Source organism: Eriocheir sinensis, chromosome 4 (genome assembly GCF_024679095.1).
Source record: "Eriocheir sinensis breed Jianghai 21 chromosome 4, ASM2467909v1, whole genome shotgun sequence".
NCBI lineage: Eukaryota > Metazoa > Arthropoda > Malacostraca > Decapoda > Varunidae > Eriocheir > Eriocheir sinensis.
The window spans coordinates 19,923,206-19,943,564 of NC_066512.1; the positions used below are offsets into that span (position 1 = coordinate 19,923,206).

General features: G+C 43.3%; 1 protein-coding gene across 11 annotated transcripts in view; it reads right to left on the reverse strand.

Annotated features, from left to right (window-relative positions):
• LOC127009585 (GAS2-like protein 3) overlaps window positions 1–20,359 on the reverse strand; it is a 206,103-nt gene that overhangs the window by 104,716 nt on the left and 81,028 nt on the right. The window lies entirely within an intron of this gene.

Sequence of the window (20,359 nt, forward strand, 5' to 3'; positions counted from 1 at the left end):
GGGAAGGCCATACAAACAGGACATATAAGTGGAGAGATGTGGAGTGAATAAAGCTGAAAAAAAGTAATCTGGTGTGGAGTGAGGGAAAAATGAGTGTGCAAGGAGGTGAAGTATATGAGGATGAGGGGAGGCAGTGATGAGGGAGGAGTAACGCTTTTATGAAGGGGGGAAGTGAGGTGAAAAAGGGGTGAAGAGGGGAATATGTATGGGTGTGAGAGGGAATAGGGGAGAGAAAGGAGAGGGGAGAAAAGGGAGAGGGGAGAGTCAAATTAGGTGCGAGCTTTTGTTGCGTTCTATACCTCTGAAGATTGGTAGATTGCCACACCTCCTCCCTTTGCCTCCTCCTCCTCCTCTTCTTCTCCTCCTCCTCCTACTCTAGCGTCTCTTCCTCCTCCCTTTGCTCCTTTCTCCTCTTTCCAAAGCTTTTTCTTCTTTTTCTTCCTCCTTTTCTCCAGCTTCTCTTCTTTCTTCCTTTCTTTCCCTCTCCACCTCCTCCTCCTCCTCCTCCTTCAAACTCTAGCTTCTCTTCTTCCTCCCTTTGCTCCGTTCTCATCTTTCCTCAGCTTTTTTTTCTTTACCTTCCTCCTTCTCCAGCTTCTCCTCTTTCTTTCCTTCTCCTCCTCCTCCTCCTCCACGTTCTTTTTAATATCATCATCACTGTCAACCCTTTCAGTATCATGTCTTTCATCTTCTAGTTCTCCTCCTTTTGTTATCTCTTTTCACGTTTACTTCCTCTTCTCCTCCCAATTATTTATCTGATCATTACTGTTGCTCATTGTTGTTTTTGGTGTTGCTGTTGCGATTTGAGTTATTATTACTGTTGTTGTATTGCTATCACCGTTGCTTCCCTGATTTATTTGACGCACAGAGCGGGTCCGGGCTAAGGCGTGAATACATGCATAGAAATTGCCTGCTTACGCCGCTCATGAAAAAATAAAAAATGATCAAAAAAATCCATTACTATGACGATTTTTTATGATGCCAAAATTATACTTCCTCTTAATCTCCCGACCTTTCCCTCTTTTTTTTCTCTCTCTTCTCTATTTTCCTTCTCCCTTCCTTCTCCTTCTTTTCGCCTTCGCGCTCCCATCCCTATTTTTCCCCTTTCGCTTTTCTTTTATCGTCTTTTTTCCTTTCCGTCTGTCTTGCCTCTCCCTTAATTTATTCTGTTGTGCCCTTCCTCTCACTCCTTTTCGTATACGTACTTTCACTTAAATTCTCCATATGCTTTGCCTTTTCTCCTCTCCCTCCTCTGCTCTTTAGTGTACCTGCATTTTCAACCTCTTTCCCTTCTCTCTTCCTCTTCAATCTTTCTCCTCCACTTCTTTCCCTCTCCTCCTTCTTCCTTTCTTTTCTCATCCATCCCTTCCAATCACTTTCTCCTTCCGTCATCCTCCTCCACCCCTTCCACTCACTCTTTCTCCTTCCCTCCACCTCCTCCTCCTCCACCTGTTCCAATCACTCTCCCTCCTTCTTCTCTCTCCTTCTCTCCAGGAGGGAGAGGTGGGTGGGGAGGAGCCTTCATCTATTCTGTCCAGTTCTACCACACGTAGATTACTAGTAGTAGCGGTAGTAAACAGACACCCTCGCCATAGACCGATAGGTCTTCTGGTGTCTGTTCTTCCTATGTATTCCTATGTATTCATCCACCCCTTCCACTCACTCTTTCTCCCTCCTTCATCCTCCTTCACCCCTTCCACTCACTTTTTTTTCATTTATTCCTCCTCCTCCTCCTTCCTCTCCTCCTCCTCCTCCTCCTCGCCATTGGGTCTTTGCAGTAATGAACCCGCCGAGATCGATAATGCAGTGGGCGCCTGTTCTATCTCTCCACTCTTGATTTATCTCTCCAATTACGAATGATATGGAGGGAAAAGTGTAGTAGTGTATTTTATCCCCCTCTTCCTCCTCCTCTTATCCTCCAAACACTCTTCCATTATCTTTTATTTTTTACTCATTTTCTTCCTCCTTTCCGTAAACTTTCTCTATTTTTTCCTCTTTCCCTCCCCCTTCCTCCCTCCTCCTCTTTTTCCCTTGCCTCCCTCTCTCCTTCTCTCCCTCTCTCCCCCTTTGCTTCTCCCTCCCCGCAGCATAATTTACCTTTAGTGTACCTCTCTCCACTTTGTTTAATCTCTCTCTCTCTCTCTCTCTCTCTCTCTCTCTCTCTCTCTCTCTCTCTCTCTCTCTCTCTCTCTCTCAAACTTCCCTCTTATTTTTGTTTTATTTCCTTTCTCTCTTTTCTTTCTTTCTTTCTTCACTCGTGCCTCTACTCTACACCATGCAACTGGACACTCCCAATATGTTTCCTCTTTTCCCATCTGTATCTTCCCCACTAACTCCCTTCCTCTTCTTGCTATACTCTTGATGAAAAACAGGACGCGTGTGTATGAGAGTGGAGGGAAGGGAAGTGAGGGAGGGGAATGGAAGCGGGAGGTGGAGTAGTGCGTTGTGATGGAGGGATAGGAAGTGAGGGAAAGGAAGGGAAGGAGTGGAAGTGGAGTAGTGAGTTGTGATGGAGGGATAGGAAGTGAAGGAAGGGAAGGGAAGGAGTGGAAGTGGAGAAGTGCGTCGTGATGGAGGGATGGGAAGTGAGGGAAGGGAAGGGAAGGGAAGAAGTGGAAGTGGAGAAGTGCGTTGTGATGGAGGGATGGGAAGTGAGGGAGGGGAATGGAAGCGGGAGGTGGAGTAGTGCGTTGTGATGGAGGTATAGGAAGTGAGGGAAGGAAAGGGAAGAAGTGGAAGTGGAGAAGTGTGTCGTGATGGAGGGATGGGAAGTGAGGGAAGGGAAGGAAGGGAATAGAAGTGGAGAAGTGCGTCGTGATGGAGGGATAGGAAGTGAGGGAAGGGAATGGAAGCGGGAGGTGGAGTAGTGCGTCGTGACGGAGGGATGGGAAGTGAGGGAAGGGAAGAAGTGGAAGTGGAGAAGTGCGTTGTGATGGAGTGATGGGAAGTGAGGAAAGGAAGGGACAGACCTCTACGGGGTATATAGAAGTGTGGGTTCTCCAAATTTTCTTCCATTCATCACTCTGTAAGTAATATAGAAGACTGGATTTTGGTTTCTTCTTTCCTATTTTTATCCCATTTTCCTTCTTTCCCTTGCTCTCTCAACCACTCCCTCGTTTTCTCGTAATTTCAAGTTCTCATTATCTTTCTTTTTTCTTACTCGTTCCTTTCCTTCCTTCCTTCCTTCCCTTAAACTTTCTCCATTTTTTTTTCCTTTCCTCAAAATCGCAATGAAAGGCTTGGCCACTAGATTCTCCCTCCCTCCCTCTCCTCCCCTCTTCTCTCTTCTTTCTTCGTCTCATCTCTCCTCCTCCTCCTCCTCCTCCTCGTATCTTTCCGTCCTTCCTTCCTTCGTCCCTCCCTTTCCTCCTCCTCCTCCTCCTCTCAACAAGGACTCCCACTGGGGCTCAAGAATAGATATTAATCGTCGTGTGTGTGTGTGTGTGTGTGTGTGCGCGCAAGATATTTCCAGAGGCCATAAAAATTTGCTTGTTCGTGAAAATATTGACTCGCTTCCGCTACCTTCCCTCCTCTCTCCTCTTCCCCTTTCTTCCCTCCCTTGCCTCCCTCTCTCCCTCCTTCCCTCTACTTCTCCCTCCCCGCAGCATAATTCACCTTTACTGGCGGTGTTTTAATTAACGCCCTTCTCACCTGTCCCGCCGCGGTGCATTACTAGTTTGTGCGCCGCTACGGAGGAATGGGAAGGGAAGTGAAGGAGGGGAAGTAGAGAAGTGGTTGTGGTGGAGGAAGAGAGAAAGGGAAAGAGGAAGCGGAGAGGTGGAAAAGAACGTTATAATGGAGGAGAGGGTAAGAGAGGAAGGGGAAGTGAGAAGTGGGGTCGCGATGGGGGGTGAAGGAAAGGGGGGGGCGGACGTGGTGAGATGCGCTGCGATAAAGGAAAGGGAAAGGGGGGAAATGAGAGGGAATGGAAAAAAAGGGACGAGGGAAGAAGAAAATAAAGATTGAAAGGGAACAGAGAAGGAGGGATAGTTGTAAAAAAGAAGAGAGATGGAAAAAGGGAAAGGAGTAAAAGAAAGAAGGAATTCAAAATTAATGGAGAAAGGAGCGAAAAAGAAAAAAAGATGGATGAAGCAAAACAGAAGAATGAAAAATGTTGGGAGAAAATAACTGAATAGTAAAGGATGGAGGAAGAGGAGTAATAGAAAAGAGCAAATGAAAGAAAGTGATTGGAGAGAGAAACAGAGGAAGAAAGAGAGGGACGAAACAAAAAAGGGAGGTTCCAGTAAAGAAAAAAGGGAAGAAGTAAAGACAGGAGAGACAGTAGAAGCAATAAAGAGGAGGAAAAGGGAAGCAGCAGAAGAGGAGGGAGGTAAGAGGAGAGGAACAAGTAAAGAAAAAAGGGAAGAAGGAAAGACAGGAGAGAGTAGAAGCAATAAGGAGGAGGAAAAGGAAGAAGAAGAAGAAGAGGAGGGAGTTAAGAGGAGGGCTACAAGTAAAGAAAAAAAAGGGATGAAGTAAAGACAGGAAAAAGTAGATTCAATAAGGAGGAAGAAAGGGGGGAGAGGGGTGAGAAGGCAGAAGGAGAGACAGAAGAGTATGGAAGCAATAAGGAGGGAGAAAAGAGGAGCAGAAGCAGAGAAGAGGAGGGGGTTAGGAGGCCAGGTAAGTTTAATCAACGTATTTGCAGGCGCGGGGACTTTGGACTTGTGCAATTTTGGGGCGCCGGAGCCAAAAAAAAAAAGTTGTGTGCGCGACGGTGAGACGATAATATGAAGAAGTTGAAGGTGGTGGTGGTGGTGGTGGTGGTGATGGGTGTGTAGGCGCGGGTCAGGGTATGGCGGATTTTTTTTTTCTTACTTTTTTTACCTTTCTACCTCTTCCATTTCTTCCTGTTCCTTTTTCCTCTTCCATTATTTTATTTTAGAGGGAAAAAATACTACTTCTTGTTACGTCTCTTTCCTTTTTCTTCTTTCTTTTTCTTGCTTAATATTATCCATTGTGTATCTTTTCTTTCTTTCTTCTTTCTAAAAAAAAACACGTTACTTCACTCTTTTTTATCTCAATATCTTACCTAAACCATACTCTCTTTCTTCTTTCTCTCTTTTTCTTTCGTTCTTTCGTTCCCTTTCTGTATTTCTCTCTCTCTCTCTCTCTCTCTCTCTCTCTCTCTCTCGCCGGGGGTAAGAGTAAAGAGAAGTTTCCCTCGTTCTCCTCGTGTCTAAAGCGGCTGGTTCCATTATTTTTTATGGTGATGCTTCTTTTTGGCCGCGTGAGGGAGGATGTTGGGATTAAAGTGATGGTGGCGCTGGTGGTGGTGCTAGTACTGGAGGAAGAGGAGGAGGAAGGGTTGCATCGCCTATCATAACGGTTTCTTTTACCCGGGATAAATTCTACGGTGTCTTCCACTCATATTTCAAACCTTTTTTTCTGCCTCATTTTCGTTTCATTCTTTCTTTGTGTGTGTGTGTATTTTGACCTCATTTTATATATCACGTTTTTCTTTTAGATTGTTTATACAGGGATGGGTTTTGTATCTCTTGCACTCTCTCTCCATAAAAGTTTAAGAGGCGAGAATTTAAACGAAAAGGAAGAAGCAATATAAAGTGCAGACTGTATGTGTGTGTGTGTGTGTGTGTGTGTGTGTGTGTGTGTGTATCTGTCGCCGGGCTTCTTGTCATCATTATCTCAGTGTTATTGTCGTTTTTATCGCATACTGATAGTGTTGATTGTTTTGTTGTACACACACACACACACACACACACACACACACACACACACACACACTAGACAAACACAGACGACCTTCTCTCCTCTTCCTCCACCCTTCCCTTCCTCCCTCAACCCTTCCCCTCCATTCCTTTACTCTTCCCTTCCTCCTTTCTCTCTCCCTTCCTTCCTCCTCACTGATTGCAGACTCCTGCACTGACCTTTCCTCCGACAAATCCTCCTCCCAGACATGCTTTTTTTCCTCCTCCTCCTCCTCCTCCTCCGCCTCGTCATCCTCTTTTGTCTCCGCTGCCGTGACCGGAGCCGAGAGATGAAGGAGAGGAGAAGCGAAGGAGGAGGAAGCGTAAGAGAAGTTATGAATTATGGGGGATGTCTTTCTTAGGGGTTCTCTCCCTCTCTCTCTCTCTCTCTTTTACTTTTCTTTCTTTGTTCTTTTGTTTTCTTTTCTCTATTTTTTCTTTTCTTTTCCTTTCCTTTTTTTATTTTCCCTTTTGTTCTTTTGTTCTTTTATCTTTTTTATCTTTTCTCTCTCTCTCTCTCTCTCTCGCCTACCGCCACGTAAAATCTGATGTCCATGCCTCATTACCTCGCCTTTGTGTCTGTTAACCGAGCTCTCTGTGTTAAAAAGCCGCGCAGGTAAACAGGTGAGGAGTTACATGTTAATAAATAAACACATAAATAAATAAATAGGTTAATAAGGAAATGATAGACGAATTGATAAGTAGATAAGGTACACAAGTAAATGAAAAGTGAATACGTAAATAGTTGCATATAAGTGAGTCATAGATGAATTGATGGGTAAAGAAGCGTGTGTAGGTGAAAAATAGATGATAAAATAGATTGAGGTAAGTAAGTGAATGAAAAAAGGTGGATGGGGAAATAGATAATAGATCATTTGAATTAGTGAGTAAATAAGCGTACATAAGTGATTGATGGATGGATAAAGAAAGAAGGAATGAAAAAAAAGTATAAAAAAATAAAAAGAGGAGGAAATAAAAAAAAAATATAAAGAAGTAACGAATGAGAAAGAATGGAAAAGAATAAGAGATAAATAGAAACTAGAAAAAAATAATGAAAGAAAAAGAAAGATTAAAGAAAGAAAGAAGGAAATAAAAGAAACTAAGACTGGTTGATAAATTTAAATCAGTGAATCTATATGATGCAAAAGGGATGCATAAATAAACAGGTAGAGAAAGAAAGGAAGAAAGGATGAATGAAAAAAATGGATAAAAAAAATGAAGCCCGTAAATCCATATCGTGAAAGTAAGAAAATGGATGGAACGAGAGAGATGTCAAAGAACGGACCCAGAGAAAAAAGAGAGGGGGAAAAAAACATGAAACTAGAAAACAAAAACAAAAAATGTATAAAAGAGCAAGCAAAGAAAAAATAGCATAAAAGGAAAGGCAGAACAAAAGAGACGGGGATGAAAAGAAAGATGGAGGAGGAGAGATTATATAATGAAGAGGAGGCGGAGTAGAAGAGAGAGAAAGGGAGAAAAAACACCTTTATGAAGTGCTCGACGTTAAAATGAAAGAAGAGAAAGAGATTAAAAGAAAAGTCAAGCAGCGGCGAAATGAAAAAAAAAGGATAAACGTTGAAAGAAAGAGGGGAAAAATATCATAATGGAGTGAACGTTGGAGTGGCAAAACAGAATTAGATGAAAGAAAGATGAAAGGAAAGACAAAACCAGAGAAATGAAAGATAATAAACGGAAGGAAAATATGACGAGGAGACTGTCAAGAAGAGAAAACAAGAAAATTCAAGACATGACACGACAAGGAAAAAATAAAAGGAAAAGAAGATAAAAGAAAAGAAGAAGAGAAAAAAAAGACCATAGAATAGAAGAACAGAGAAGAGAAGAAAGGATAAGAAAAGAAAGGAGAACAGAAAATAAGAGAAGAGAAGACTCGGGGTAATGAGATCATGCGGGTAAACAAGACTTGAGTGAGGAAGAGATGTCACACAAAATACCTCCTCTTGATATCTTCTTCCCTCTTGAAAAACAACTCGCTCTGCTCCTCCTCCTCCTCCGCCTCCTCTTCTTTTTCTTCCTTCCTCTCCTACTCCTTCCCTTCGCCCTCTTATTCCTTCTTCCCAGCCTTCTCTTCCCCCTCTTCATTTTTGCAGGCCCTCCTCCTCTTCCTCCTCTCCCTATCACTCCTTCACTTCCATCTCAACAGTTTCTTTCTCGTCTTGTTCGTTTTCTTCTTCCTCCTCTTTCTCCTCCTTCTCTTCCTTCTCCTTAATCTTCTCTGCTTCCTTTCCCTTCTTCTTTACCTCCTGTACTTCTCCCTCCTTTTCCGCTCACTCTTCTATCTCCTGCTCTTCCTCCTCTTCTTCTTCTCTTCCTGCTCCTCATCTTCTTCTTCCTCCTTACAGCCACCCGTCTCCTGCCTGACATAATCCGATTTGCACCGTTTCAAGTCATCCACACGCCGCTGCTTCCTCCGTCAAATTGTACCCACAGTGAACCGCCTCTGTTGTCTCTCCTCCTCCTCCTCTTTCTCCTTCTCCCTGCCCACTTCCTACTCATCTTTCCCCTTATTTTTCTTTTTCCTGCTTCTTCTCCTCCTCGCCCACTCCATACGTATTTTCCTTCATTTCTTTCATCTCCTCCTTTTCCTCCAACTCCTTTTTTCCTCCTTCTTCTCCCACTTCCTACTTATCTTCATGTATTGCTTCTTGCTTTTCCTCCTCCTCCTCCTCCTCTTTCACTATCTTCTCATCTTTCTCTATTTCTTCTTTCATCTTCTCCTCCTCCTTGTCCACTTCCTATGTATTTGCCTGCATTTCTTCCTTTTTTTCATATCCTTTTTCAACAGCTCCTCATCGTCTAACATCGGCTCTCCTTCCGTCACTTTTTGCTCTACATTATTCCAATATTGACTTTTTTTCTCTTCCTCCTCGTCCTCATCATTCTCATCCTATTCCTTTTCCTTCGCTTCCTCGTTCTCCTTTAATGTGGGGACGATGTAGTGGAGTTATCTGAGTTTTCTTTCTTTTGTTTTAGCTTAGTTTAGTTTAGTTTTGATTTAGTCACCCGTCACCGCAACAAACTCCCTGCCTAAGTAGTTAATGCGAAAATCCTCGATTCATTTACAAGACACATTAATTATTACTCCACTACGAAAGAAACGAACAGAATCTTCCCGTGTCTGCGTACAACAACTGCCTCAATCTCATCTATATAATATATTTAACTTTGTTCCTGAAAAAATAAAAATGAAAAATAAAACAAGCAATATCGTCATATGTCAGAAGACTCTCTGTTGCCTGCTGCTTCCTGCTCCCATAATTCCTCCTCTTTATCCTCCTCCTCTTGTTGTTTATGTTCCTTATTATTGTTAGTTTTGTGCTTACTCTTTCTCCTTTCTCCTTCTCTCTCACTGCTTTCCCTCCTTATATTCCTTTGTGTTCTCTCTTTCTGTACATTCATTTTTTGTTACCTCTCGACTTTATATTCTTCGTCCTTCTTTCATCTTGTTTCCTGCACTCGAAGGCTACTTTTTTTTATATCTTTTCCCAGCGAATTCTCCTTCAAATACCAGCGACTCAAAATGTGTTGTGAAGGGAGACTAAAGTAAAGGGAAAAGTTAGAGGGGGAATAGGAGTGTGTGTGTGTGTGTGTGTGTGTGTGTGTGTGTGTGTGTGTGTGTGTGTGTGTGTGTGTGTGTGTGAAAGAAAAAAAAAGAGAGAGAGAGAGAGAGAGAGAGAGAGAGAGAGAGAGAGAGAGAGAGAGAGAGAGAGAGAGAGAGAGAGAGAGAGAGAGAGAGAGAGAGAGAGAGAGAGAGAGAGAGAGAGAGAGAGAGAGAGAGAGAGAGAGAGAGAGAGAGAGAGAAGAGAGAAGAAAGGAGGAAGAAGGAAGAGGAGAGAGAGAGAGAGAGAGAGAGAGAGAGAGAGAGAGAGAGAGAGAGAGAGAGAGAGAGAGAGAGAGAGAGAGAGAGAGAGAAAGAAGAGTGAAAGAAAAGGAGAGAAGGATGAGAGAATGCTCAGGAGAAAGAGAGAGAGAGAGAGAGAGAGAGAGAGAGAGAGAGAGAGAGAGAGAGAGAGAGAGAGAGAGAGAGAGAGACGAAATCTAAAAGGAAAGCCACATTCAAAATTGTAAGCTCATGTTATTGACGAATCCAATATTCATATGCGTTTTAAAAGCAAAAAAAGAAATACAAATAAACAGAGACAGGCAGACACACAGACAGACAGACGGACAGACAGATGGAAAAGGGTAGACAAGAAGGTACAAAAAATATGGAAAAATAGGAGAGGGAGAGAAAATGGACGAAAAAGGAGAAAGGGTGAAAAAACGAAGGATTATAATGATTTTGGAACTAGAAAGAGGCAAGAAAAGGAGAAGGAAGCAGAAGAAGAAGACGAAGGAAAAATAGAAAAAGAAAAAGAAAGAGAAGGAGATGGATAAGAAGATGAGGAAGAAAAAGGGGAAGAAGAAAACGAAAAAAAAGAAAGAGTTATAAGAAAAAAAAGATAGATAAGAAGAAGAAGATAAAGAAGAAGAAAAGAAGAAGTCGAAGAAGAAGATAGAGAAGAGGAAGAAGAAAAAGAAAGTAAAAAGAGCAAAAAGGAAATGAAGAAAAAGAAGATGATAAAGAAGAAGAGAGGGAAGAGGAAATGTAAAAGGAAAAGAGGAAGGAGGAGGCACGTCGATGTTCTTGACACTCAGCACAGATCAAAGCAACACCGACATCACAGTTTAATCTCCGGTCTACACATACTTAGAAAAAAAATCAGAGCACATCGCCGACATACTGAGCAAGGCAACGAAGCGGTAAAGCGGGGGAAAAAAAAAAAAAACTCAAACACAGAAATGAAAGGTTGAAAAGGTAAATGTTTGTTCAGTTAAATGATGAAGAATTGATTGGGCGTCGTCGTATTAGGATGTTAATTATTCAAGTGCTTAATTTAATCTTTTGAAAAATGTCTATGAATATGGATGATTTTTTTTTTTTTGTGAGTTTTCCTAGTATCCGATAATTCTCTCTCTGTCTGTCTCTCTCTCTCTCTCTCTCTCTCTCTCTCTCTTCGCAAACAAAGGTCTGTCAAGTATTATCTTCCATGATAATGAATCGTTATCTCTTTGGATAAGTTGTAAATATGTACTCTCTCTCTCTCTCTCTCTCTCTCATACTATATAGCAATGTTAGGTTAAGATTTTCATTATTTACTATGCACCAAAAGACAACCATTTTTATCTCACTTCCTTTTCTTACGTTTTGGGCCAGATAAAAACGTGAAAGCGAAGACGTAGGAGCCAGTGTTTTACAGTGGGCGCCAATAATCGTGCGACTAACTAACCTGATGTCTCGTCCGTATTATCTCCTAGAGTCTGATACGTCAACACTGAGAGATAACATATACCTGCCCATCCTGGATTCATTATTTTTATTGTTGTTAAATCTACGAGTCATCATATATTTTTAATCTTCCTGGCAATAATTTTTTTTCTAAACGACGCAGGTCACCCCGAGTCGTGCAGTTAACAGTCTCAGGAAATTAAAAGCACGTTAATGTTTACTCTTTCTGATTGTTAAAGGTCACCGGAGAAGTCTTTGTCACTTGTATTTTAACCTTCACAAGAGGACTTCTCCCGCTAGATTTTTATTTTATTTATATTTCCTGATTGCAATTTTTATTTCTATTTCAGATCGGGAACCTCAGCGCGCATGTAAGTACAGTATGTTTGTTGCTTCTTTTCTTTAATAATTATGATTCAACTTACCGCCAATGAAGGAGATGGTGAGTGATGAAAGACGCCATTTATATACACTCTATCATATTCTCATGCTTGTGTTCTAAGTCTCGTGACGCAGCTTACCATACATAACAATGAAAACGAAGGAAATCGCTTATCCGTATCGTTGGTTTCACGGATATTGTATTTGGATATTTATTACTTTGGTTTCTTTCTCGTATACCGTATATTGGAATCTCTTTTGCTGTTGCTTCGTCCACCTGAATATGTTTTGTTTCATGGCTCCCCAAATGGACAGCGCAGGTGCAAATTGGCGTTCTTACTTATGTGTCCAGTTTGTCTTCGTATAACTCCTTCCCTTCCTATGGTGCTCCCTTTTCCATCGTCTTCAGGCTCCCTTCACTTCTTTCCAATCACTTCCCGCCCTTTTGCTTCGAGGTGATCCATTCTTCACACCTCTCGCTGCCTTCCTTCCCTCGCCTCTCTCCCCTTCCCTCTAAGCCATACTACGCCTTCCCTCCCTCTTCATCCCTCTTCGTCCTCTCACTTCTCAGTCTTCCCTTTATCCTTCACTACTCTTCCGTGTCCCCTCCGTCCTCTCCGCCCTTTCCTTTCCAACAGTTTTCTCTCCTTCGTATCCTTGACCTTCCCTCACCCCTTCCACTTTGTCCTTCCTCTAAGCTACACGGCCACCTCTTTCCCGTCTCTTGTTTTCCCTCACTCTCCCTCTTTCCTTCACCCTCGATCTTTTGCTTCCTCCATTGGCTTTCCTCTGCAACATTCTCGCCTATCGCCTCACCTTACCTTGTCTATCTTAACTCTTCTTTGTCCTTCATCCTTTCCTCCTCTTCTTCCTCTTCAGCGTTTTCCATCATTTCCTCATCCTAATCCAACCGAACCTAACCTATCCTAACCCAATCTGATGTAACCTAACATAACCCAACTCAAACTAACCCATCCTAACCCAATCTTGCTTCACTCAACTCTTCTCTGTCCTTCATCTTTTCTTTTTTCTCTTCAGAGTTCTCCATCATTTCCTCATCCTAACCTATCCTAACCCAACCTGCCGTAACCTATCCTAACGTAACCCAACTTAATCTAACCTAACCAAACCTAACCTAACCTAACCCAGTCTAACCTAACCAAACCCAACCTAATGCAACCTCCTAACCTAACCTAACCCAACCAAACTTTCCCCCTACTCGTCTTCCTCACCTCCATCATTCCATCATTAACAGACTTTCCTACCCCCTCCTCCTCGCCCCCGTTTATTTATCTCCCCTTCCAGTTACCCTTCCCCCTCTCTCTCCCTTCCCTTCACCCTATATCCCCTTCCTAAGCCTTGAAACCTCGCCAACTACTTTAGGGGATGAATAATTACCGAAACTTTATCCATTACTGTTCTCCCTCTATTTATTTACCTCCGTCTATCTATCTATTTATCTATCTATCAATCTGTCTGTCTATCTCCGAGGGTTCTCTTCTATATATAACTTTCTCCCTTGGTCAATTCCCTCCCCTTCTCGTCCTTTCCTCCGCTTGTTCTAATCTTCCGCCTCACGTTCCTTCTTCCTTCCTTCCTTCAATTCGTCTCCCTCCCTCCCTCCCTCCTTCCCTCTCTCTTCCGCTTCCCCGCCCACCCATCGCTACACAAACTTCTTAATCATTTCTTGTTTCCAAAACCAACACACAGACTGACACACACACTACCGCACACACACACACACACACACACACACACACACACACACACACACACACACACACACACACACACACACACACACACACTCTCTCTCTCTCTCTCTCTCGAATACAAACAGACTACTTCCTGTCTCTTTAAATTGATGTTCAAAGTACTTCAATAACCGACAAAGGAGGAGGAGGAGGAGGAGAAGAAGGAAAAGGAGGAGGAGGAGAAGAAGAACAAGAACAAGAACAAGAAGAACAAGAACAAGAAGAAATCTAAGAAAAAGGAAGTAATACTACACAAAAAAATCATCATACATTAAAGATAGTTGAAGATAGGAATAATGAAAGGCAAGGGAAAGATAAAGAAGGGAAACGGGAGAGCTGACGAAGGGAAGAACGATAATGATGATGATGATGGGAGCTCAGAGATGGCTTTGCTCTTGATGATGATGATGATGATGATGATGATGATGATGATGATGGGGAAGGTAGGAGAGCAGAGGAGATGGGTTTGATGATGAAGGGTGAATGCAAGAGAAAAATGGTGATGAAGGAATAAAGGAAAGGAAAGAGAGAGAGGGAGAGAGGAAGGGAGGGAGAGAAAGAAAAAAATGCTGATGACGGTGGTGGGCATGCAATATAAACACACACACACACACACACACACACACACACACACACACACACACACTATTGTATACCGTATAATATATCCATTCCATTTCAGTGCATTTGTGAAAAAGTCTGCCGCAAAGAAAGAGAGAGAGAGAGAGAGAGAGAGAATCGTTCCCAGTTTTTCCACTTCACGACAACTTTTTTTCCTAAACTTCTTAATGTATTTTTATTTTAGACGCAAAAAAAAAGTATGAAGACACCAACGACCTTTTTATACATATTCTCTCTCTCTCTCTCTCTCTCTCCTCTCTCTCTCTTTTCCCACCCCCCCCTCTCTCCCTGCATAGTAATGACATCAAGCTACATTTACAGATATTTACATACATTTACATACTACATCCGGCTTTGCCCAACGCAGCCTACGAGCCGCCCTCCAGATAAATATAAAAGGAGTGTCTGTGTAAGGGAAAGCCGGGTGGGGTCTCGTGGTGAAAGGGAGAGGAGGAGGAGGAGGAGGAGGAAGAGGAGTTTGTTGTGTGTGTGTGTGTGTGTTCACGGTAGGAGGGAAGGAAGTATCTGATATCAAGATGGAGAGGTTGTGGGTACAGAGTTCGGGGTTAGGGAGGATTGGGGGCGAGTGAGAGTGGTAAGAGGGGTGGGGAGTAGGGAGTAAGGGAGTGGGGAGTAGGGAGCGAGGGAACGGGGAGAGGCTCATATTGTGTGGGAGATGAAATATTGGGGTCTTGGGGTATGTAGCAGTAATGGGGAGGAGGGGGAAGGGGTTGGGGTTGGGGAGAGGGGTATGAGATGAAAAATTGGGGTTATTGGGGTGCCTTGAGGTGATGGGAAGAGAGGGGGGCGGGGAGAAGGAAAGGAAGGGGTACAAAGTTAAAGGAGAATGACCAGAGTTAAAGGGGGAATAGGAAGACCAGGAGGGGTAGGATGGAGGTGGTGAGATCAAGGAGGAGGAGGAAGAGAGGGGGAGAGGGAGGGACTGAAGGTATTGGGGAGAAAGCTTAAAGGGGAGAAATAGGAGGAAGACGGAGAGGTGAGGGAGATAAGAGATGGGAGTGTCTTGTGTCTATAGAAGAAGAGGAGGAGGAGGAGAAGAAGGAAGATTAGGGGTCATGGAGTAGAGGAAGCATTACGTGGAGGAGGAGGAAGAGGAGGAGGAGGAGGAGGAGGAGGAAGAAAAAGAGGGGGAGGAGGAGAATCAGTGGCCGGTTCTGCGACATCAAAAAGAACACGGTAATTGTGGTTCTTCGTTGTCTCATGAAGTAAAATTTATAGTCTTTCTCTTTCTTTTGTAGACGTTCGTTTCCTTCGTAATTGCAGCTACGGGTGGTAATTGTTGTAGTAGTAGTAGTAGTAGTAGTAGTAATTGTAGTTTCAGTAGCAGTAGAAAATAACACATGGATAATAGTAAATGAATGATAATGTAATGAATGTAAATGAAGGTGAAGGAGAAGGAGGAGGAAGAGGAGGAGGAGAAGGAGGAGGAGAAGGAGGAGGAGAAGGAGGAGAGAAACGAGGAGGAGGAAGAGGATATAAAAAACGGGTTGGTGGTAGAAGAAAGAAAATTGAGAAGTGAATGAAAGTATATGAAAGTTATTTATTAATAGTAAAACACGAATAATAGCAAAGAAAGTAAAGTAAAATGAGATAAGGACAGAAACTCTAGACTCTCATTGATGATATTAATAACGATACAATAAAAACAACAACAACAACAACAACAACCATAAAGAAAACTGATACGCGGCGTCCATGGAGTTCACCTTATGTCAATCAAAGTAAAAATAATAAATAAATAAATAAAAGAAAATAAGAAAGAAAAGCTGATAAATACGTACCACTAGACCGGCGTGGCTTGGCGGCGAGCGGCTCAATAAAACGAGTGGCAGCGGCGAAAAAATTATAAACTAAATAAATAAATAAATACTGAAACGCCGCACATATTTTTGTAACGAAATATTTACACTTTGAGCAGGTCAGTCGAGGCGGCTTCATGATTCCTGTATTTTTCTAACTTATACATTTTTTTCAGTTTTTAGTTCTTTTTTATCTCACGTGAAAATTTTGAGGAATAAAGTGTTGATCGGGGATGAGGAGGAGGGAAGAGAGGTAAAGGGGAGGTAAAGGGGAAGGGGAAAATGCCGTAAGGGGGACGTGGGGGGAGAAGGGAGAGAAAGGAGTTTATATGGGGCCGAGGTTAAAGGGAGGGAAAAGTGGATGCGGGAGTGTATGAGCGCTATAAAGTAAGGGGAGGGAGGGGGAAGGAGGGGAGAACAAGAGGAAAGGAAGGGAGGGAAGGGGAGATGACAGTAGGAGAGGAGAGAACGGGAGGTGAGAGGAGAGGGAGGGGAGAGGAAAGGAGAAGAGAGAAAGGGAATGAAAGGGAAAGGGGGAAGGAAGTGGAGGGGAAGGAGGGGAAGGTATACTGGTAAGGTTATGAGGGAGAGGAAAAAGAAGAGGTAGTGAATTAGTTTACAGGATAGAGAGGAAAAGGGAAGGTTAGAGGAGAGGAGAGAAGAGGAAAGAAAGATCGAGGTGTACACAGTGAATAAAAGAGAAAAGAAGAGGAAGAAAGGGATAATAAATAACGAGAAAAATGAAGAAGAGAAAGAAAAACTGTAAAAAAGAATGAAAAGAGAAAAAAACAAAACTGAAGAAATAAAGAAAAACAAAGAGGAAAATGGTTGTGTTAGTGAAGGGGAATAGAAGGGAATAGGAAGAAGAGAGAGAAGGTGAGGGGAAGAGGAAGAGAGGTAGGAAAGTGAGAGGAAGATGAAGGGAAGGGAAGTAAAGGGAAGAGGAAAAGGATAGGGAGAGTGAAAGGAAGATGAAGAGGGGAGGAGAACTGAGGGGAAGAGGAAGAGAAGAGGGGAAGTGAGAGGATGGTGAAGAGGGGCGGGGAATTGAGAGGAAGAGGTCGAGGAGATGGGAGTGAGAGGATGGTAAAGAGGGGAGGGGAAGTGAGAGGAGGAGAAGAGGGAAAGTAAGAGGATGATGAAGTGGAGAGGGGAAGTGAGGGGAAGAAGAGGCCAACTGAGGGGAACAGGAAGAGAAGAGGGGAAGTAAGAGGATGATGAAGAGGAGAGGGGAAGTGAGAGGAGAAGAGGAAGGGAAATAAGAGGATGATAAAGAGGAGAGAGGAGGTGAGGGGAAGAAGGAGAGGTCAATTGAGGGGGTGAGGAAGAGGAGAGGGGAAGTAGGAGAAATAAAGGGACGCTCTCTAAGGTGGACAGGTAAAGTATGTCTGCCTAAGAGAGAGAGAGAGAGAGAGAGAGAGAGAGAGAGAGAGAGAGAGAGAGAGAGAGAGAGAGAGAGAGAGAGAGAAGGGTAGAGCTAGACTGATCCTAAGATTCAACTCTTGGACCCCTTGACTTTATCAGTGAGTGAAGAGGAAGAAGAGAGAGGAATTGGTGGACATGGAGGAGGAGGAGGAGGAGGAACGGAGGAAGAGGCGGAGGAGGAAAAAGCCGGAGAAAGGAAAAATGAGACTGGAGAAGGATGTAAGAAGCAGAGGAAGAGAGAAAAAGGGAGGAAAGGAGGAAAAGGCAAGGGAATGGAGGAAGAGGGGAAAGGAGGGAGAAAAAGGCGAATGAAGGAAGGAATTGGAAAGCAGAAAGGGGTGAGAGAGAAGAGGAGGAAAAAGAGGAAAATAAAGAGGAAGAGGAGGAGGAGGAGGAGGAGGAGGAGGAGGAGAGGAACGAATGACAGTTAATCAGGAGGCAAGTATCTCCCTTCACCAGCCAAAATTGAGAGAGAGAGAGAGAGAGAGAGAGAGAGAGCAGAGGACACGTGACGAGGGACTTACTTTCTTTTAATTGACCGGAAATTTTGGAGTGTACTTTGCCGACTCTTGATTGGCCGCTCCATCTTGCGAGGCGCGTCATCTGATTGGCTTACGACCCTTCGATTTTATATTTTTCCCCGTTTCTCATTGGTCGTTGGGGAGTGGCCTCGAGACTCCTTACAGCTTCGCGTCTGAGTTCGTGATTGGGGGAGACACAAAGAATGGGGAAGGATAGGTTAGGAAAAGGAATAGAGGGGGATGGGATGATAAGGGATGGGAGTTGAAAAAAGGAATAAGATAAGAAAGAAAAAGTATAAAAGATAGGAAAGTGGGAAGGAGAGAAGGAAAGGGAAGGAAAAGGGAAGGGAGGGAAGGGAGTGAGAAGAGCAGAAGATGGAAGGGATGGCAGTGGAAAGAGGGAAAGGAAATATTAGGAAAAAATAGGAAACTGGGAAGCAAGGAAGGAAAAGGAAGGGATAGAAAATGAAGAAAAAGCTACAAAAGATTATTGGAAAGGAAAAGAGGAAGGACGGGAAAGCCACGAAAGAAAAGAACTTGGAATGGAGAGAGAAAGGAAAGGAATGGGGAGTAATTATAAAGGTCGTGATGGGAACGGAAGGGATGAGAATTATTATGATGGGTAGGAATGGGAAGGGAACGGAAGGGACGAAATGGGAAAGGAAGGAAAAGAAATGGATGAGATTGAAAGGGAAGGGATTGGAAAGTGAGAAGAGAAGGAATGAAATGAAAACGGAAGGGATGAGAATTAATATGATAGGTAGGAATGGGAAGGGAAAGGAAGGGATGAAATGGGAAAGGAAGGAAAAGAAGTGGATGAGATTGAAAGGGAAAGGATTGTAAAGTGAGAAGAGAAGGAATGAAATGAAAAGAGGCGGAAAAAATAGTTGATAGCTTCTTCAGTACAGGAAGAAGGAAGGAGAGGACGTGACTGGAAAGAAGAGTGGAGGAGGAGGAGGAGGAGGAGGAGGAGGCGGAGGAAGAGAGAAACGAGGAGGAAGAGGGTATAAAAAAAAAGAGTTGGTGGTGGAAAAAAAGAAAATTAATGAATGAACTAATATAAAAAAAGAAAGAGGAAAATTTGGATAATAAATGACATGAACACGAGAATGGAATCAAACAAAAGGAAGAAAAAAACTCACGTCAAAAATTACTGCAGGAAATCATTAGTACATACACGAAGACAGACAGGCAGACAGACAGACAGACAGACAGACACACAGAGAGAGAATAAGAGAAGATTTAATTGAAGGAACACGACGAACAGCATCCGGCCTCTCGGTCATCTTGTTCGTTTCCAATCTCACACAATCTGAATGCCTTGCCGGGTCCTCCTTCATCCCCGGCTGTAATCTCCTCCGATGCCCGTGGGAGGAAGAGGAGGAGGAGGAGAAGGAGGAGGAGGAGGAGGAGGAGGAGGAGGAGGAGGGGGAAGAAGAAGAACAAGAGGAAGGAGAACAAGAACAAGAAGACATGGAAGAGGAAGAAGAGGAAAAGGAAAAAGAAAAAGTAGAAGAGAAAGAAAAGGAAAAAGCAGAAGAATGGAGAATGAAAAAAGAAGAAAAAAAGAATAGAAAGGAAAGGAAAAAGAAGAAGAATGGAGAAGGAAGAAGGAAAAAAGGAAAAGGAAAGGAAACAATGAAATGGAAGAAGAGGAAAAACAGGAGGAGGTTCAAGGAAACAGCAGCACTTTGGGGTATTAGAGAAAGCCTGAATGAGAGAGGGAGAGAGAGAGAGGCCGCAGGGAACATCTCACCCCTCACCACCGCCGCCCCCTCTGTCCTTTCTTTCACCCCTCCTCCATCACCCCCTCATCGCCCTCCCACTCCCCATCAAGCCTGCCCACCCCCCAACCGCGTACTGCAGAGGAACAATACCTGTGTGATAGGGGGAGAGAAGAGGTGGGAGGAGAGAGAGAGGAGTGGGTGGGACAGAGATGGATAGAAAAGGGAAAACTGCGGTAGGGTGTCATGCCGGCGGGATATTGCAGCGAACGTAGTTATGAAAAGGAAAAAAAATAAAGAAAAGAGAAAAGGAGATACCAAGCGTGACGAAAGAGAGTGAGTGCGTGTGAATGTGTGCATGTGTGTGTGTGTGTGCGTGTGTTGGAACGTTTAATAAAGAAGACAAAGAAATGGGAAGAGATTACCGCACGAAATCTTCTTCCGTGTTGCGCAAGTTCTTTTAAAAATGCAATTTCACGGATTTTCCTTTGTCGCGTAAATTGCTCGGTCTTCCTCCGTGCTTCTTAATCCAGAGTGGTTGGGTTTTGTTTGTCGTGTAAATATTTGGGTCGTCGTCCGTATTTTTCAATTGCTTTTAACAAATTATTTAAGTTTCGGTTGCCGTGTAAATGGAATGGTCTCCTTTCGTGTTTGTTAATTGCTTTTGAAAATACAGATTGGTTTCGTTTGTACTTTCAGAAAATATATACAGATTGGTTTGGTTTATGCTTTCAGAAAATACAAATTGGATTGGTTTGTTTGTCATGTAAAAGGTTTGGTCTTTCCCGTGTGTCTTGATAGCTTTTAATAAAACAAATGGATTGAGTTTAGTTTGTCGTGTAAATGCGTAAGTCCGTGTTTCGCTATTGCGTTTGAAATACAAATTCGTTAAAGCTTACTTTCACGTTTCAGGTATTTCATTTCGTCTCATTTTCCGCCGCCGCCTCGTGCCAGAAACACACTGAGCAACGTGAGCCACACCGCCACACCGTGAGGCACACCGTCACACCCTGAGCCACACCGCCACACCCTGAGCCACACCGTGAACCACAATAACAGCCACGCGGCGGTAACACTCGCTGGCCGGCATGTTTCCTCGCGTCGATGCAAAATTTCGA